The sequence below is a fragment of the Columba livia genome, chromosome 7, assembly GCF_036013475.1.
Source record: "Columba livia isolate bColLiv1 breed racing homer chromosome 7, bColLiv1.pat.W.v2, whole genome shotgun sequence".
Taxonomy (NCBI): domain Eukaryota; kingdom Metazoa; phylum Chordata; class Aves; order Columbiformes; family Columbidae; genus Columba; species Columba livia.
This window is the reverse complement of record NC_088608.1, coordinates 23,379,367-23,399,816: the sequence shown is the minus strand read 5'-3', so window position 1 is coordinate 23,399,816 and position 20,450 is coordinate 23,379,367. Positions and strand designations below refer to the sequence as shown.

At 38.6% G+C, this 20,450-nt stretch overlaps 1 long non-coding RNA gene across 1 annotated transcript in view; it reads left to right on the top strand.

The window, feature by feature from the left end:
- Positions 1-4,918: 4,918 nt before the first annotated feature.
- The window catches only part of LOC110355779 (uncharacterized), a 47,726-nt gene continuing 32,194 nt past the window's right edge, over positions 4,919-20,450 (top strand). Inside the window, exons 1-2 of the long non-coding RNA XR_002408677.2 lie at positions 4,919-5,538; positions 6,568-6,651. This is a non-coding gene — a long non-coding RNA (uncharacterized LOC110355779). The remainder of the gene's footprint in view (positions 5,539-6,567; positions 6,652-20,450) is intronic.

The window sequence follows — 20,450 nt, the reverse complement described above, 5'->3', positions numbered from 1 at the left end:
ATTATCTCCACTCATTTTCTGCAACTCACCTTTTTCAGATCCCAATTTAGAGTACAATGGTTTTGTTGGAATCTCTTAGTACAGTTAAATCGGGCCTGTGAAATGAAGAACCAATGTGTTTTTCTTGAATGACAACTGGTGGATGCCATCCCTTAAGTAAGAAGGCAATACTCTGACTTCTATGCACAATCTAGATGCAAGTAATTAAGTCCTGCATTTTCTGCAGATATTGCATGTGATATAAGCCAAATTGTAGCAGAAGCCTGCTACTGAAGATATCTCATAGGAGGATTCTACTTCACAAAGCTCCCTGTTAAAGTTTTAACAGCTTCAAGAAAATTCCTTTTAATTGGTACAACCCAGATGCTGTGCATTGGTCACCTTCCAAAGGGTGTACTTGTGTCATTCCTAGTGACATGAATGGGACTTACAAATTTTCAAATAAACAGTCTATACATATATATATATATGTTAGATATATTATGTATGTGTAATATGATACCAAGGTTCAATTAGCAGTGTAGATGGTCACATTAAAGAAGCTTAACTTTTGAAGTAGTGCATGAAAGCAGTACTGGTGCTCTTTTCATGACTTTACACAGAATTAAATATTATTTCCATAGTGATGGAAATGCTATTAGAAAGATAAGCAAATAAGAAATTACAGCTTTAACTCTCAAAGTTTTTTATCTATCCCTTTATTGAGAGAGACTCAGTGGGAAGAGGTTTTCTAAGAATGCAGGAAGTTAGATGTGAGTTTCTACATTAAAAAGGTAAAACCAATTAAGGCTTTCAAAGACATGCAGTCACACAGAGCAGGCCAGGTACAAGTGGTTTACTAGAGGCGGAGACTGGCTTTGCTAACAGCCTCGCTGCTCAGCTGGGATTTTCAGCTGCTTTAAAATCCAAGTCTGTCCCAGTCCCTCCAGTCAGGGGACCAGGGAAGCCAGGAGAAAGGAGTCAAACCAGACTGACAGCATCCACACTGGAGTAGATGCAGAAATGATGAGACAGGTGCATTAGTGTCCAAGCTATGAGCATCCTCTGTCTCAGCAGCTGAGTGTGAGAGCGCATCTCGCAGGTAAAGAGTCAAATTGTCATCTTCTGGTCAGAGAAGCTCATAATGGTTCTTTCAAGAGATGAGAGCCTCCTGTTCCTTACCTGTCCACCTCCTCCCATGAGCCTGCTGCTCTGTGGATGGGTGGACAGCAGCTTGGGCTCCATTGTCCAGTGATCAGTCTCAGGGATGACTCCCTGCCCTCCCTTCAAATGCCTGCCATCTTCAGACTGCATGAACGGGGACTAGCAGAAAAATTTTGCTCTGTCTTTTATTCTGGACCCATTATAACCATCATTGCTGCCACCAGGCTGTTTATATTGTTTTTTCCATCAGTAAGAGCCTCTCTGTCCAATGACAGAGTATTGGACTGGCAAACCTGGAGTGTATGGTTTCCCCCTTGCTCTATTCCTGGGGTTTTCTGTCTTTGAGATCCTCTGGCCTTGTTTCAGCTGTCAAGGTCAGATGAATGCGAAATCTGAATCCTCATGAATATCATTATGCCCCAGAATTTTCCCAAATTCTGCATGTTGGGACCTTTTCAGATCCTTTGCAAGGCTACTCATCTTGAAAAATAAAATAAATTGGTAAATCTCCATTCCAATTGCAGAAGATAGAACCTAGGCAGCTCACAAAAATGTGAAAATATGCAAAGTAAACAGATTGTTTCTGACAGTAACAACTCTGCAATTGCATAAAGCATCATCAAATTGCAACATGCACGTATTAAGCTTTGAGAACAACCGAATTCACAGTGACACATTCTCAGCTCTTGAATTCATTATCACACCTGCTCAGCTCGAATATTTGCAGTATCGTGCCTTGTTCTCAAAGGTGGCCTCCAAAGGAGCGCTGTATTATCAAGGTAATCTCATTTTGAGATTTGAATTTCTTTTTTGAGCTATATGGAGAATTGTAGCAAGGGCCCGGCAAAAGCGTGCAGAATAAAGGCAATCATATGCAAACTCTTCTTTGGGTGCTGCCGTCTGGAAAGGTGTCCATGGCAGGTTCAGAAGTGCCACTGTAAGGACATTGCAAAGGGGCAACGTGCTGCAGTGCTGTCAAATCATGCTATAACTGGCTGTAGAGAGCCCAGCAGAGCTGAGCAGCACATACATTTCCCTTCGTAATTTATAACACTGTAGCTTTATTACGTAGAAGTTCCTAGGGAAAAGCAAAAACAAAAAAACACAAACCACAAACCAAACCAAACCTAAAAATCTAATTCATTGGGCAAATGATAATAACAAATCACCAGAAAAGAAGCTTTTTAAAACAAAAGTAATAAATACTTCTGGACATAGCAGCTGGGCTGTCAGCCCCTAATAAACACACTTTAATCTAAGCACAAAGAAATACATACTTCATGGCAGTGCTGCACTCGTGACCTTGGACACTATGCTGGGGATTCTTTAAATCAACCTGTTAATGGATACTCCTACAGACGTTTTTAATAGTCTAATATATTAACAGGCTGTAGAATTTTAAAGTATTTTTAATAGTGTGACTTCTGCTAGTTCTACCAGATAGTCTATTGAAGTATTTTTCCACTTATTCTAAGAAAACCTATGTGCACAGATTTTATGCTTGTCAGTAGCTGTCATTAATGTGTATATAAATAATTTTTTTTATGATTGTTTTTTCCAGAAGTAGTAATTGTTGTTGTGGTTAGAATATGAAAGTTCTTATTTTATTTATTTAAAAATTATCACAGTTATGCTGTGATGCAATACATTCTTTATAAAACAAATGTACACTGCAACAGCACACAATTAATTGTGTATTTATATCAACTTCCCTGATTTTATGTAATTGATACTTGAAGATGAGACAGTTGATATATTTATTAAAAATACTTTAAGCTGTTAAAGGGTGCTTATTTACACATTTCATTTCCTTATTTCTCATAGATGTATTAAAGTACAGTTTGCCAATAAGAAAACTGTTTCCTTTCATGAGAGGCTCCACGCTATTTTAGTAAACAGCTGCAGTCTAGCCAAAGCCAATAAAGTCTGGGAGCTGATAGACATAGTTCTGCAGTGCAAGATCTTTCAAGGTCTAGCAGAAGAATCTGGGCAGAGAGAAGTGGCCCCAGGCACCTTTCGGAGGGGCACTGGTGAGCAGCAGGCTCTGGCACTGCAGTCATGTATGTGAGCAGAGAGGTGCCCGAGAGCAGGAATCCTCTGTCCTTGGAAAAAACAGTCAGCGGCAAAATGCTCCCTGCTGTTTCTTCCACTCTTTCACATACTTATGTATATGGGAAGTAGCATATGAATTCAAAATCATGATGAATTAAAAAAAGGATCTGGAGACTTTTCATCCTTATTCCAGAGAAGCATGGTACAGTGCTACTGAGTTTCACATTTTCAGTGCACCCATTTTGCTCAAAAATGTCTCTCTGCAAGCGAAATTGAAAAAACCTGTTACATTGCAGAAGTACCTTTTATAAAAGAATGTTTTGGGTTGGGATGCCTTAACTCTCTCTTTACACAAAACAGTATGGTTGGAGAGTCTTGGAGGTATGACTTTGGGGTCAGAAAACTTTCCTGGGAGCAAGCTGTAACAAGGTATTTTATTTCTGTTGTTCTCAAAGGAAAGTATCTTGTGAGTGCAAAATATTCCCTTCACTATCCAGTCTGTGGCAGCTTACTAATCAGGTAGCAATCATTATGAATTCAGTATTGTAACCCAGAGATAATTCAGCAATAATTCAATGAGGTTTTTTAGATTGTGTGTAAAGACAGAATCTCACTGCTTAGAAGGAGAGCTTCAGGAAAGCAGAGAACTCCTCCTGTTAGCTGGAGAAAAGTACATCACAGAGGAGAAGCTGCCAACCAGATGGTTGTCTGTAACACAACACTTTGTCCTGATAGTTTTCCTGTTTTTTTTTTTTTTATTTTCGTTGTCAAAGCAGATCAAGCCATTGTCAGTTTGTGACAGTTATTCATACCTGCTTTCTCTTCGGTATGCTTGTCCTTTTTTCCCTTTTTCCCTCCTCTTTCTCTGTTTAATAAACCAAGTATCTCTGTTTTAGTCATAAAAGGAGAGAAACAGTAGACTGCAGAAAATTTTCCCTTTATTTACATACTATAAGAAATCATGCCTGTCTCTGCACCAGTCTGTGCCTGTTTCAGACTTAAATTACATTCAGACCACGTTGTTAAGTAGGTGTGTATTTTTTTTTCATAGGGGTAGCAGCACTATATCAGACAAGGAAGAGCACTGCTCTCTCTTCTTTCCTCTTCCTTCACTATCACCCCAGTCTCCCAGTGCAGTCTGACAGCTGGAACGCTTTGGCCAGATTTTGACAAAGGCTGGTCTTTATGCCTTGAGACTGTGGGTGAGGCTGGGAGTGCTGCACTACTGCAAGATGTCCTCATGAAGCTTCCAGCAGCAGAGTCACATCTGGAGAGGTGGAAGCTGTCCTCAGCTCCTCTGGCCTTCACTGCAACCCAAAGGCTCTGAACAGCTCCTGATATAAAAGTTTCATGCAGAGGTCCTGCCTAGTCACAGCTCATTATCATAAACTAATGTTGATCACCCCTTCTAACCATTAATGCCAGGTGTCTCAAAGATCCAGATATGTTTCAGTAAGTACCAAGGACTATAACCAAACAGTCTGTTCTCCTTCCCCAATATTTTGACATTATATATTGTGAAATCTGTCTATCAATAGATACATTTTATCATAAACGTGCATGATGTTTGCGTACTGAGATACATTTCCAGATAACTGTATAAGAAGGCTGTTCAGATATCACAGGCAAATGGGCCTTGCATTTATTACAGCATTTCTATTCCTATTAAAATTCAAGAGGCTTTTCTTCATTGTATTCAGTGTTCTCATGGGGTCCAAAGTGAACTGTTTTAGTCCTTGATTTAAATGATTATCAGCAATAATTACATTTCTAAAGCAATAACACTTCCCTAAAAACCAAGGACTTACTCAAAGAGGATGCATCACAATATGGACTATATTTCAAGACTGTTCCTTCTCACAGAAATGCTTCTTTAAGCTTTGGGCCAGCACTGATCTCATGCTACTACAAGTATGTGATAGTGTAATAAGGTTACATTTGTCATTGAGCCCCCTTTAGCATTGCTTTAGGAGCAAACATACACTTATACACCTGCACATAAACTTTGTTATACTGAATGAATTGCTCATCTCCACCAAATAGCAGTGTGTTCAGGAAAGGCTTCTGTGCACACCTCTCATGGGCAGAAGGCAGCTGGTGCTCACCAGAGCCCCAAGTAGCTTGGTGAAGGCTGCAATGACACCAGCTGCAGATGGGAAGACTGAGCAGCCCTGTGTGGGGGCAGGAGAACAGCTGAGCCTATGGGACCAGAGTTGGAGCAGGTGCCTTGGGTTACCCTGATCAGGAGCCATATAATGGATGGGGAGGGGGGAATGGGGTGCTTGGATCTAGTTTGGTGGTGTTCTGTGTGTGATAGAGCTGCAGTTTTGTTCTGGCTTTCAGGTATTCACTTATTTTAAGTCTTCCAATTTGATTATTTGTTCACAGGTTCACTGTGGTGGTGCCTGTGAAGTGTGCTTTGCTGAAGGCTTCTCCTTTGTTTTTGTGTGGGGACCATACTTTAGTTCCTATAGGACTTGAGAAGCTGTTTCTCTTCTGGAGCTGTTGGAAGAAGAGTAGGAATCTGCTTCTTCCTCAGGAGGTGTTTCACTTTATTTTTGCCTTGAGTACCTTGTAGTTGTTGCTTTGTAGTGTGAATTTTAATATTGGTTGGTTGCTGTTAGGTAGGTAGCAAGTACAGAATTGCTGGGGGATTAACATAATCCTGCTATCCCTTGCTCCTTGAATCAGCCCCCATTTTTTTGTTTTGCTCTGTGTAACCCTATCATGACTCTATTATTGTTATTGTAGAGAAGAGACCAGCTCACAAAGCAGTGCTCATATGCTAAAGAAATTAGGATAAGTGACAAAGCCAAATAAAGAAATCATATTGCAACTGTGTGAAATAAGACTATCTCTGAGGTAGCAAACATAGCTGCTCTAAATAGTGGTCATTATAAAAGAAGTCTCACCTCTTTTCTTGCCAGTTTGAGTTCACTGGCTTCTTTAGATCCAATTCAATTTACCTAGGACTGAAACTCTGCCCCCATAGCTATGTCTGCGTTGAATTATTTGCCAGCTCAGTAGTTGTTTGCTGATGCAACTGTACCATATGTGGAAGCTGCAGTTTGTATTGACGAAATTCAGTTTGGTTTTGAGCAGCAGGTAAAGTCTGCTGGAGGCCATAGCTACTTCCTCTGTTTTTGCTTCAAATTTATGCTGAATTATCTATGTCAGTAACTGGCTGCCAGCTGTTATAATAGAAGATAACTTCCTGGATACATTAGGCTCAAGTCTTGTCTCTTATTTCAAATATGAACTGTTCCTCTTGCATGGCGAGCAAAAGGTCTGTGTGTACTGTTTTCTCATGCTATTGCATGCTGCTTTTACTTTGAATATTTATTTTATTTATTTATTTTTAATACCTGGCAGACAGAATCATGAAGAAGGAAAATGAAATATGCCTCTGTTGGGTGACATAAAACTCATGTCTGGTTACCAGGATAAACAAATATGGTGAGTAACATACTCTGAATTCTTCTACCTTGTATTTACTTTAACTTTCTGCAATAAAGTATACAAAAATAAGTCAAATATATTATATCTGCCAGTCATGAATGCACAATTAAAAATGTACTGTCTCAAGGAAACTCATCTGATATTTATTATTCAGTGACTATAAATGTTTATGTTCATGTTCTTTTAAAAAACAAAAGCAAAGTTTAAACTGTAGTCTAGCAAAGACATTTGATTTCATCAGTAAAAACAAATTGACCCTCAAATGGGGAAAAGAAAACTTGTAGAAAATGGAGAAGGTAGCAGAGGGGAAAATGTGCAGGCAATAAAGAGCTAGGTAGGAAAAGAAAATGAACTGACTGAGAAAGGAATGAAAAGAAAGGGCCATGAAAAGGACATTTACAGGGTAACTGCAGGAAGTCAAAACTTTAAAGAACAGAGCAAAAACTAAGAAATAAGGAAGACGAGTAGTGGTCATTTTTCTCTTACTCCTGTGGAGGCACAGGAGCTCTGCAGACAGACTCCAAGCTGTGCGTGTAGGGGGTGGTCTGACCGTCCCGTTGCCTCTTTCCCCTCTGAGTGGTGTTGTCCTCCTGGCTGCCCCCGGTGCTTCATTCACACTTTTGTGGGTGTCTGCAGGAGGGCTGAGGAGCAATCTGGTCTGGTAGGACCAACTGGCAAAGCAGACTCTGGCTCCTTCATTCCACCAGGGCTCAGAGGTCATGAAGAGTGAAAAAAGTCAAAAAGAATATGAAAGCTAGAGGTGTCTTAATTATTGCTATAAAAAAACCCCACTGAATTACAATATACTTGTGAAGATCTGGATTTTTCCCATAGTAAACTCAGATGGCAGAAATTAAAAGCTGTGGCAAGGTTCTGCACCCATCGAGGTGGCCCAAAGTTGCGTTTTGGAAAGACTTTCTGGATACTCTCTGCGCTATCTGACTGCTGGGAATGGATTCTGCTTGGAATTTTTTTTAATTGAAGTTGCAGAGAGTTGTACAATGGGTATTTTAAGCAAAAACTTTCTTATTGCTGATTGATGCTTGTTAGAGTGGAGATGGGGAAACAATAAAAGGCAACATTTATAGAATACCTGGGGCAGCTGGATGAATTTTTACTGGAAATAATGGACACTGTGCAAGGCTGAGTGCAGCCTTATTTTGACATTTGTTCTTATGTTATAATCTTACTCTATTTGTCAGGAGTGTAAAATTATTTCCTTATGGAAATGTGTGGGGTTTTAAGTGAGGAGAAACCAAGTAAATACATGGTTTCTCATTTGGAATGGGAAAATATCACTACTTTGGAGTACTTTGGCAGGGAGATAATTTAGTTGTTGCTTTTAGAAGATTTTTTTTTTTGTTAGCTTTTTCAGAGGTTTGGTATTATCCTGGCAGTACTTGGTTCACCTAACAGTAGAAGGCAGATAGTACTCTTTGAAAAAGTGAGAAAAGTGTATACCTTTTATGACTAATTAGTTTATATTGATTGTCCAAAATGTATTCAGTAGAGGGTGTGATGTTATTTTAATATTAGAAGCTCTGCTAATGTTGCTGTTTGTTTTTCTTATATTTTCTCTAATGAATAATCTCAGCAGTGGCTTAATATGCAGGAATGGGTTTGTGTCTTGCACTGGGTGGGGTGAGACATAAGAAACAGGATCAAGTCCTCAGTATGAACTTGAGTGATGCACAGCTCTTAAATGGAAGAAGTGTCAGTTCTCCGTTCTTCATTTTAATTGAAAAGGTTTATCAACAGGAGATCTCAAACTCTGCACTCCTTTCACATTAATTCCATCCATGGTAATGTTAGTTAAAGCTTTGCTGTCACTTCAAAATTGACCTGAGTCCTCATTTCAGTAGATTATCTATGACTTTCTGGTGGATTTAGAGTGATGTTGCCTGAAGTGCTTTAGATGTTTCTATATACACATGTTTTTGCACCCAAAGAAGTGTGGGGAATCACAGGCATCTCTTTCATAGGTCAGGAGGAGGTGCAGTGAGGTCACTGGAGCTTTGCAGTGAAGCGGCTCAGGCTGGACGACTGGGTCCTTTGGGTCTTGCAGCTGGATACCAGGTCATATGGTCAGGATGAAACTGAAGTGGTTATGCCCTCAGCTTGGGTCTGGCTGGAAAGTGGGAGTCAGTCCTGTAGCTAATTTTCATGTGAGTGATGTTAATTACGGTAGTTGCTAAGACTGAGCTGAGGTTAATGCTCTAAAATGCTTGTGATTTTGAGTATCTGGGATTGCAGGTATTGCCTCCAAGGCATTTATCAAGTAAAGCAGGGACTCCAGGCATTTGATGTGAAACTATTTTAATTTAAAGAAGCCAGTAGAGCTTTACTTTTTTTCACATACTGAAGCACAGCTAGACATCAATTTCTGCTTTGTAGCTGAACATCCAGTGAAATACTGGGAATGTGTAGTGGAAATCTGTGTGTTTAGCTTTTAGGTGATGGCTGAAACTTTTTTTTTGACACAGAGCAGAAGAGTCTTGGAGATTAAGGTGTGACTTGAGCAAAGATTTAAATAGAAAGTTTTATTTGCAGTGTTGCATAGAACTATTTTTCAGTTTTAGATAGTGTTTTAAGCAGCTGCAGTCTAGTCATGTGCTATGATTCAACATATTTTAGTGAGTTATAATGTAATATATAATCAGTCATATTTCAGATTAATGGCATGATTAAATTAGGAAAAATATGTATACATTGAACTTTAAACTATTTTAAGATAGCAGTCTCTGATATTACCTGCCTTATTAGAGTAATAATGTGCAGATCTTGTTTTGCAGTATGGTTACAAACACTTTTTGACATGTAAATTTACTCATGTTCTGCATACTTCTATTGATTTTTACAGAAGAGAATTGGTTTATTTGACCTACCTTAGTTTGATATTTTTTCCCCAAAAAATCGATATAATAAAGTAATTCTTTCCTGCTACCCTCTTTTTCACTAAGGTCTTTTGAGAACAGTCAGAAAATGTCTTCCTTTCAATTATTTCAGACTTGTTTGCATTAAATCCTTTCAAAGGGACCCACGTAAATGTGCTACTTTAATAAGGATGTCTCTCTGTGATATAAGCTAAATAAAATTTTACATTTAAGGTGAGTAAGAACCAGTTATGGAGAAAATTGTTCAATATATGTTCCATCCTAATTTCTTTTTCCATGCAAAACCTGCTCCAGCTCTAAAGGAGGATAGGAGTTTGATGCAGTATGCATAATTCATGCTCTTGGCCTTCTGTCTGCCCTTCTTTTTCTGGAATCCTACATATTTAGATAAGGTAAAATTATTCTTGCCTTCTATCAATACAGTTTGTTTTCAAGTAATATAATGCAACATATAACATAGACTACTTAGGGCAAAATGCTATTTTTGGTTCTGCAAGACAAATTTTGAATTTGGCATTGTGTCCAAGTTCTGTATGTTTAGGAAGATTAATTGGGCTTTGTGAACAGAATTTTTCTCTGATACTGTAGTAATCTAATTTTTAATAGAGGTTTAGTTGATTTTTAACATAGCTATTCTAGAAGGTTAGCCAACTGATAGTTTTGATTAATGTTGAATTTAGCTGTTGGTCACTACTGATTAAAAATCAGCTGGATCTATGGCTCAGATGTCACTTAAACAGCCCAAATGCATTTTCTGCTGCTGAGCAGGAGCCTTGATTGTGCTGATTCACATGTGCTTTGTCTGGAGTGTCAAGCTGGGCAAAGGACTGAAACAGCCTCCAACCTCTGACAGCCATTTGGATGCCCTGAGGGGCCATCACAGCTGGGAAGAGCAAGAAAACTGGAGCTTCTTTTTGCAGAATATTTTCTCCCACAGAGTGTGTAGGTCTCATTTGGGAAGTTCACCTCTGTATCAATCCAGGTACGACCTAGTGATGACTTTCCAGAAAGAATGGGATACTTTGCACCACCCTGACAATGTTAAGCAGTATTTCCCTTTTAATTCAGTGGCTGTGAAGAAGGTACCAGTGAGTAGACTGTGCGTTGTATCAAACACTGTTTTGAGACTTCTTGCGTGTGGTCTGATCTAGAGTCCTGCACATGGTTTGAGTCCTTCTATTTGCTGTTATGTAGTACCATTACTGTAAAATCCCAAGTGTATTTTAGAGATTTCCCCACAAAGTATAATTTTAAATCTCATGATCCTTCAAGGTAGTAGTTTAGACCAGTGTGTGACTGAGCTATTGAATGTTGAGCAGGTCAAATATAATTGCCAAACAAGAAGTGGCAAAGTCTGATACTAACAAATGTTTGCAATACAGCATGCTTGTTTTTCATACTCTTTCAATGATTTTGGGTCATAGTGAGCCAAAAAACTCTTATGGGTTGAACTTCAAGTGTCATATATTGCTGCCCAATCCAAATGTGGTCATGTGAGATGCTACCATGCTGAAGAAGACCAGTTGAACTTGAATTTGACTGAAAATAAATGTTTACTTTTAAAATGCTTTTATAGCTCTGACATCAAAAGGATATAATTGCTTCAATAAGAAGAGACTATAGAGAGACTAAGATAAACAATGGGCTCATGGTTTTGGGGTTTTAAATGCTGACCTTCATTTTAAATTCAACTGGTTATGATGTTAAAATTTTTCAGCAAATTTACAAGCTGAACTCTTTTGGAAAATGACTATTATATTTGTCACTTGGAATAGTTTTTTTTCAAAAATGATTCACAAAGGAAAGTAGTTCATTAAATGCCAAGAAACTTCCTTATTTCTGAAGTTTAACAGTCTTTTTTTCTAGAGGTATCAGAATGAAATGAATGTTTTGATTAACCTAATTATTTTTTTAATTATTATTTTTTTTTTAATTGGAAGGAACTTTGCAGACCCTTCAAATTAATCCTGTTATAGATTTGAAATTGTAGAATTAAACAGAAATTCCTAGGTAACATTGCCAATTTGGAATTTAAACATCAAAATAGTTTTTTCCAGCCAATAAATGAAAAATTAACTAATTTCAGTTTAAGTCGTGATTTTCTGAATCTTTCAGGTGCTTTTTGGATTATTTTTTCACTCTTCAACCAAATTATGAAGTTTTAAGTTTAACATTGTTGGTTTTGCTATTCTAAACTTATCACAAGGCTTTTCCATACTGAAGCTTTAGGGGAAGTGCTGGGCTACTCACAATTGAATGTTTGAAGCCCTGCTTTAGAGAGAATAATTCAGATTCTTCCAGTTGTTTACAGTGGGGTGGGGAGCTGCTGGATGCAGTGTTTGCTGAAGCTTCACAGCTGTGGCTGAGCTTCACAGCTGGAAGTGAGTTTGTGCGCAGGTGCACCTGCAAAGTGGAAGGAGGAGTTCTTCCATATGCTTTTCTAAATATTTTGTAGTTGTTCCCTTCCTGTTCAAATTTATGCTAACAGAAAGAAAGTAAAAATCAAGTAGTATTCCTGCACTTGTAAAGTAAAATGAAACTTTCTTCCCATGCTCAGAATACTCTAGCTGCTGTGAGTTTCAGGTGCTGCAATCTGGGACTAGAAAATAGCTATGAAGAGGCTTTCTGTTCTTGAATGTGGGATTTCTCTTCAGCTCTCTGAAAATACTTACTGAAAGGCAGGAATTGGTCCCTGATGGTTAATTCACTGTCACAGACAATGCAAGCCCATACCTCCCAAAGAGTTTTTATTTACCCATGTTATTACTTGGAAAGAATACTACTGTGAATGCCACTTCCCCCAGAGGTTCATGGCTTTAGTATAGTTCTGAAATATATGAATTTGTGTTAGAACTTCCTGTGTATGAGTGCTGTTTGTTTTTTCTGCATTTACTTATGTCCCAGAAAGTCCAATGATCGTTTAATACTGGAGCTTCATCAACTATTTTGTGTTATGTGTCACAGCTATTTATTTTAGATGCGAAGTCCAAATTCTTGGTGTTGCCCTCGCTTATGTAACCCTTCCCTGCTGAGGTCAGGTTTGCTTTTGTAGCACCTCTTTCTGTCTTGAATCCATGCTTGCCTTTAATCACACAGTCCTTGTTTGACCCTGTGCAGTCTTGCAACTGTGATAACTCAAGCCCTGTTTCCTTCTATCTAGTGTGTTTATTCTAACTAATGCTCTTTCCCTCTATGATAGAAATCCGATAGGCAGGGAGAAGCTGAAGTATATAAAATACACTGTTTATACAAATCTTATCAAAGATACTGCCTTCATCGTCGGTGTCTGTAGCAAATATCTCAGAGTACCATTGAGAAGAGGCAAAATGTGGTAGGTGACTAAATCATGGTGAGTAAATACTGTAAAGATTCTAATAAGCATGACTCCTGGATGCTGTCATAGCATGAGTATTAAAATCTAGATTTTTCCATGAATTTGTGCTTTCAAAAATATCTTCCTGATTGTCTTTTACCTCCAGCACCGTATCTCAGATCACAAAGCAAAACAGGTATATTGGATGAGGATTAAGAAGGAAGAGAATGACTGCTTTTGTGTGGGAGTAATTAGAAGCTGTATAAATGGAGTAAGAACTTGCTTTCTTATACAAAGATGAGTGTATGGGAGAAGCTTGTTCTTTACAGCATGAGGGGAACGAGGAAGGGAGCTGGGGCAGTGTACAAGTGTGCTTCTGCAATGCAAGTTAACATTTATATTTGATTGCCACTACTTCGGAAAAACTTCTTTTTAATGATCTCAAATTGCACATTTGAATGCCCCAGCAATTCAAAAAGGAGGCATCAGTAATATTTAGTCAAAACTAATAATTTTTATTTGAAAAATGAACCCAAAATGCTAGAAGGGTCAATTCCTTGTTCTATAGCAACTTGAGCTTTTAATATACCACTTACCAGTGACACTGGTATCTGCCTTTAGTGGCTGATAAGTGTCTGATGTGACAGCCTTTAGTAGTTTACCAGACTGCAAAGGTAATTGTGTGAATGGTACTGAGCTTCTTAGTATGAACTCTTGCATGTGATACAGCTCATAATTTAAAAACCGTTTGGTACTGCATTTGAAAATCCACTTGTAACTCTTTCAGCTCTTGCTGTTGTTGTAACTGTGCCATAAAATAAGTGTTCATATTCATAGAAATTCAATTTAAACCTGTTTGAAAATGATTGCTAGTTAATTATAGCTCTGTGTTCATTCTGACTTTAGATAGTCCTGCTTTACACCTTGTATCCTTATGTGGCTGTTTTTGTTAAAAATTAAGTAGAACCTATCCATAACATTTCAGGATGACTTTTGCTAGAGATGCTAGACCTGTTGTGGGTTTTAGTTTTCTCAAGACTAGCACTATTCCTATAACTGTAGAACTGGGCTGAAAAATGCCCAACACTGCAAAAAAAAAAAGCGAAGTAATTGTTATAAATGCCTCTAAGCAGCTGGAATGATGATGTCAAAATCAGATGGATGGTTGAAGAAGCTCAATGTCCAAATGTTTTCTGAATCTTTTACAATATACCTCATCTTCATTTCCCTTCATCTTTATTGTCCCTCTCTACTTCTCTCAAGTTTTTTTTCTTTCTTGGTGCTTTCTGTGAAGGTGCAGCCCAGGGAAGCTGCTGTTCCCTGCAATGGCTGCAGGCCCTTCACCTTTGTTTGGCATCTTCCCTAAGTCCCAGCTATGTGACTGTGACTTGTTCCTTGGGAAGTTTCAACTTTACTGCTTTCTTTAATACTACATTCCTAACTTTAGTCCTAAAGGTGTGGCTGAAGCTAGATACCATGCACGGTTGCTTTTGTGGTTAAGAAAAAAATTTCAAGTAAGTGTGTCTGAGAGGCATAAAATGTGTCTGTGAGGCTTACTGGGAGCTTCATATGCAGGATGCACAGCATCTACAAATGGTCATTTTCAAACCAAATACAATTTCAAAATGATTTGATAACTACTAACAGGTATATCTGTCCACTTAGGATCTCTGACTGTATGCCTTTGCCTGTATCTTACTGCATTGGCTGATTAAGTGAGTTTCCAAAAGCCTTTCTCCTTGCAGTCTTTCTCCTTGCCTGCCCTGCATGTGTTCCCAGGAGACCTCTATCCTTCTGTGCCTTTTGTGTAGGAATGTTATTGTCCTTCCAGTTACCTGCCTTGGACTGTGTGTGAGGCATCAGCCAAGCAGCGGCAGCAAGTGGACACTTTGTAAGCATATATCGTGTGTTAAGGCTGTCCATCACAGCAGTTAAAGATTTTGCGTTGTGTCCCTCACGTGCTCACCATTATGTGGGATTAAGGGTGGTATCATATATTGAGTAGAGGGAGAAGCATTGCATCTGCCCACTGAAGTTGACTTAGATGGAATCAGCAGAAACCTGAGTGCTTCTGAAACTACTCTGATATAAATGGTGCTTGATTGGTGGACTTGGATCTTGAAGGTATGTTGGTGACTCTGTATCGATGTTGTGTAGCTTGCAAGGATTTTTTCTCTCCAAGTACTTTATTCTGCACTTCTTGAGTTCAGCAACGTGTCTCTTCACATAGAAATCGCTGTCATAATTTATGACATGTGCTTGCTGAATTTAGTACTTTGTAAAGGCAATAATCCTAAGTATGAATAAAAATTCAGCACTCCAGGCAGTAATAGAAGCAATTCTTATATTCCTAATATACTGTAGCCTTTTTAAAGGTTTAAAAAAATTTGTTTTCAGTTTGCCTTTAAATAGCTTCTGAATGATAGTTTTCTTCAGCCGATTACTTCTTTGACATACAAATGACATCGTTGTGTTGCACACTTATAATTTAAAACAAGAGATGTGTTGCAAAGAAAAGAATGGAAATTGGGTTTGGAGTTAAATATATAGCTCTTAAGACAAAATTAGCAAGGAATAATGCATACATTCCTAGTCTTTATATTTACTTAGTACATACAGAAGCTATGAATGAATATATTATATAATGATATATATGTCCTTGTTCATGAAATGGAAACCGTAAATATTTGTTAGTCATCTCATATGTAGAGCACCTACTTTAAATCAGTGGGGATGTTGTATGAAAAAGTATTCCATTTAACCTCAAAGACCAAGACCATTTTGAATTTAACTGAAAGTAGTGGTGATAGTCCCTGACGAATTTGAAGAATGAGTTCCTCTGTTATGCCTGTTATCTTTACTCATGTGAAATTCCATTTGCAAACTCTATATTACAGATTTTTTGCTTGCATAGCAATATTGGCTACTGGTGTTTTAAATAGTTTATTTACACTAGAACTTCTCTTGGTATAGATGGAATTAAAGGAGTACATAACTTCTTGTTTATAATCTCTTTTGCAGAACAAACTCCCTCAAACCATGGGAAAAGTGCTGTGGAACAAAAGCTTTTGCAAAAACTGAGGGTTTTGCAAATACATTGTATTATCCTACATCATGCCCCTTAAATGTAGACCAGAATTTTGAAATTTGTGCCATTTTTTGTGAAGGCTTATTGGATTGTGGATTCCTAGGAGCAGCTCAGCTGGTGCACACCAATGGGTGGTGACTTTGGCAGTTGCCTGAGGCAAAAGCAATCTCTGTTCCTTGCTGCTGCTGCGGGGGAAGTCCTGGACCGGTTCCTTCCCCTTCTCACAGGCTAATGCTGGCACAGGTATTGCTCACCTAGCAGCAGCACTGAGCTGCCACATGACCCAGGGGTTGCTGCTGCTCCCAGGGCTGACAGCTGTTGGGATGGAAGGACCTGGGCAGTCACAGGGCACTGCTGGTGAGGGTGTGGGACCACCTGGGCATGAGCAGAAGGGAAAGGCTGTTCCCCTCACTACTTTTTGTGCCAAGCAGCTATTAGCTCAGCAGTTTTGGAGACTGCAGCTGGGACACTTGATGGCATCTGAAGAACTGGTTCAAGTATTTCTTTCAGCTCAGCACCCCCACTTACCTACAGCTGTGAACTACCTGTTTATGAAAAGCAATGGAAAATTTGCATGTTCATGCAACATCTGGCTTTGATTTGCACTTCTTTATATAGTTATAACAGTTTGTATTTTAATGCTTCTGTAGGAAGGATGAAAGAATTTGGTTTTATAGTCTTGGTATCCTTTTTTATCTACAAAATGGTACTCTTTGATCCTCCTTGTTTGATCATTTGTTGTTTTCTGTTCTTGCATGTAAAGGTTAAAAATGACCATACTTTACCAGTCTGTACTGCCTCTTTCTCTGTCATTATACTCTTAGTAGTTCAGCCACAGGTTCTGCAGAACAATTTCTGTGCTCCAGGTGTGATAGAGAACAAAAATCTATTCCTGGAGATGTTTTCTGTTCTCAAGATCTACCTTTTTGGCTTATAGTCTTTCGTCTGTAGTTATTAATTATAGTCAGGGCAACATTTTCAGTGATTGACTACTTCTTAAAACAATACGGCTGCTTAATAAGCGAAACACAGTGCAAACTTTTTTTGAGATCTTTGGTAAGAAAGCTCCTATGCATGCTAGCAATTTTGGAGCTATAAAATGAGGAGGAATAAACTTTCTCATAGCTATGTGTTTAGACCGATAAACTACTTGCTTTAAAGAGGTCTCCACTCCAGTCTCGACATACTTTTTTCTTTAACTATTAAAATCTTAATTTATTGGCATTCTTTAAACAGTCATGGAAGTAAAATAAGACTTGGACCTGCTAGTGCTGGCTGGTAGAAGAAGTGAATTATGGCTTTTTGTGACAACTGGCTTCACAAGAGCCTAGAATGGAATGATGCACTCAGGTGAAAGGAGGGTATGATCAAGCCAATTCACTTAATTTCACCACATGATTGAGTTCAAGCTACTGAATTAATGTGCAAGCCCTGGTGTCCTTCCATCTCCAAGCTGGGGTGTGCTCCAGTTGCTTTTTGGGTACTACTGACTTCTGTTCCCTGTGTACAAGATTGACTATGTTCTTATAAGAACAAGTCTTTGACTTCTCAGGTGTCGAAAATATTGACAGTACCTTGATGGTATATTTAAAGATACTGCAGACCCATGCAATGACTAAAGTCAATGGCCTGGAGGTAGCACTGGCTTAAGCTGCAGCCTGGCCAGGTGAACCAACTTGTATTGGTGTTTCCAGGCCACAGTCTCCCCGACACCCTTCTGCCTATGTGCTTTTTCCACGTGATGGAACAGGACAAAGGATTTTGGTAGCTGAAGGGAGACTTCTGCATTGCCTGAGGGATTATGACCTCCCCCACTCTTGCCAAAATTAAGGACCTTAAATAGCTTATATATATTTATTTATGTGTGTGTATATATATATATATATATATATAAAATGTGCTTTCAGTTGGGAGTGCCTAGTGGGTTTTTTTATAGTTTGAATTTTTCACCTATTTTATTTCCCTTTGTTTTTCCCTGCATATTTTATTTTGCCATCTTTCTGCTACTTCCACATCTCTTAACTAGGATGCAAATATAATACTTATGACATCATAAATATTTGAAATCAGGCAAAGCTAGTTCTATCTTCTTACCTTCAAACACTGACTCCTTGTGATGACACTGCTTCTATTAAAGCAGCAGCCTTGATGACAGCATGTCTCTGCCTCTGAGACTTGGCCCATCCTGCATCACTGCTTTTCTTCAGATCTTTTGGAAGGGCACAAGCTGAAAGAGCTAGCAGCCACAGGAAAGTATGAGGTTTTGTATTGATAGAGATATTTAAAGTGTCTCCAACACAGTTAATAGCAGGCATTATGTCACTTATTCTGAGATTTTCTTGTAAGCCTATATGTCATCTATAATGGCTCTCTCTAAAATATGGAAAACGAAGGCACTAAGCATCTTGCGTGTTGCTTGACCTACATCTTTCTCCACTAATGGAGCTGACAACTCTCTCCCAGGAATGTGACAGGGATGTTATTTGTTTTCTCAAGTGCTTCTTGTAGCTTCTCAGGATCTCATCTTACTGCTCTGCAAACACAAAACAAACAGGCAGCCTGATTGCACGCTTTAGAAGAGTAGTCAGATATTAAACCAATTAAACTTGATACACTTTCATGGTCTCTGCAGAGTAGGGCCTCCTTTGGAAAGCCTAGAGTAAAACTTCCACCATAATAAAAGCAGATCCTTACCTCTGGTTTGACAGGAAGAAGTGCTTCCACAGGGCTCTAAACATGAACCAGGCAACTATGTTAAATACAGCAAGGAACAGAAATCTGAAATATAGTTCTAAGATCACTGCAGTCATAGACTACTGCATAGTCTGAGATTACTGGAGGTTTGAATGTAAGAAAGCAAAAAAACCCTGTGACTGATTGAGTTTAGTGATCCTTTACTGAACCCCGCTAGTTCTGGTTTACTGGGAAGCTCTGTGAATACAACAAGAAGCATTTATGTCTTCTTGCACCGGCAGGAGAAAACTTTTGTGGATGTTTAGAGTAAATGATAAGTTGTATCATGAGGCAATAATTCCCCTCCCAGGATTGTCCCTGGCATCATTTATGTCTGTTTCCTGAAACTAATAAAGCTATAGGGAACAACAACAAGTACTCTCACAGTTGTATCTTGTTTTCTGTCTGTAAACTTTGAGGTCATCTGTAATATATTGTAGATGGCACTGCTTATCAATAAAATTGACTTAAGCATCTTAAATCAAACCCACAATTAGACTAAAATTGGCATTGCTAATATATGTTAGTAATAGGATGGAAACCTCATGTTGTGAAGCAATAATGATTTGTACTAGTTTACAAATTAAACTTTTAGTGTGTTATAATTGGCCTACTAATATACTGTTGTTAATGCCAAAAGCAAGAAAAGTTGATCTATTGTTAGGCAATAAAGGTCTTGGAAACAAATAGCGACAATAAATCAGAGTTTTGTAAGCATCCCCCCTCTCCCCCCTCCTGTTAAAGCCATAGGACAGATTCTTAGAAAAGGATCTGAGAAGATAGCACTTAAAGTGCTTTGTAAATATGATTTAGAGGATGGCAATGTTGAGCCTTCCGCTGAGCACAGAAAAAAGAGGTGACCTGTCTAGAACTGAAGAACTATATATTGTGGGAAACTTAGGTTTGGTGGAAGCAGTACACAAATTGTAAATTGTAAATACTTAAAACATTTCTAACTGATGCTGTATGGTGATTACCACCATTTTGGGGGAAGAGGATTAGATGTGTTAAACGAATGACCTATGTAGTAATTAAAATAAGAATATGAGGAAAGCGTTTTTGTTAGGTGTTCAGCAGAAAACTGTCACCAGTCTTGGCACTTAATATTGTTACTCTCCAAAGTGCTCATGTCTGACATAAAGGTTTTTGATCTGGAAGTGATTGCAAGGTTATTAACCTGTAGGCCATGTGAAAGGCTTTTTCATGATCAAACAAAAAAATGATTTTGCTGTAGCAAGGCAATTGGGAGGAGTGGCTGCTGAGGGCTGGGCACTGGGCTGCTTGGGCAGGCCTGGTGGGAGAGGAACTGTGAGCAGAAACCTGTTAATGCTGGAGCAAAAACTGGTAAATGGCAAAGAGGAATGACTTCTTGTGTGTCAGATCCATTAGGTGAATTTGACAGTTTCTAAACAAGAAAGCGTCTGTTTTGCTGATTTCAAAGGAAGAAGGATTTGTTTGGTATCTGTGAGTAAGCAGGCTGTTAATGAGATTGACTTCCCTCTGCTACTCTCCCAATGGAAGCAGTCCTGCAAAGCTTGTTTTCTGAAGATTAATTATTGGAGAAAAAAGGCTCTACCACTGAGTTTTAAAGTAGGGAAAAACAATATGAACATGGAGAAGATGGGACATATTTAAAGGTAGGACCTCTGCAACCATGTTTGTATCAATAAGAAGCATTTTGATTTTTCAGGTTCTCCAACCAAACCAAATAAGCAGTTCCCTTTTTCAACAAAAATGGTAGTTGTCTTTGTAATATTTTTTCTTCATA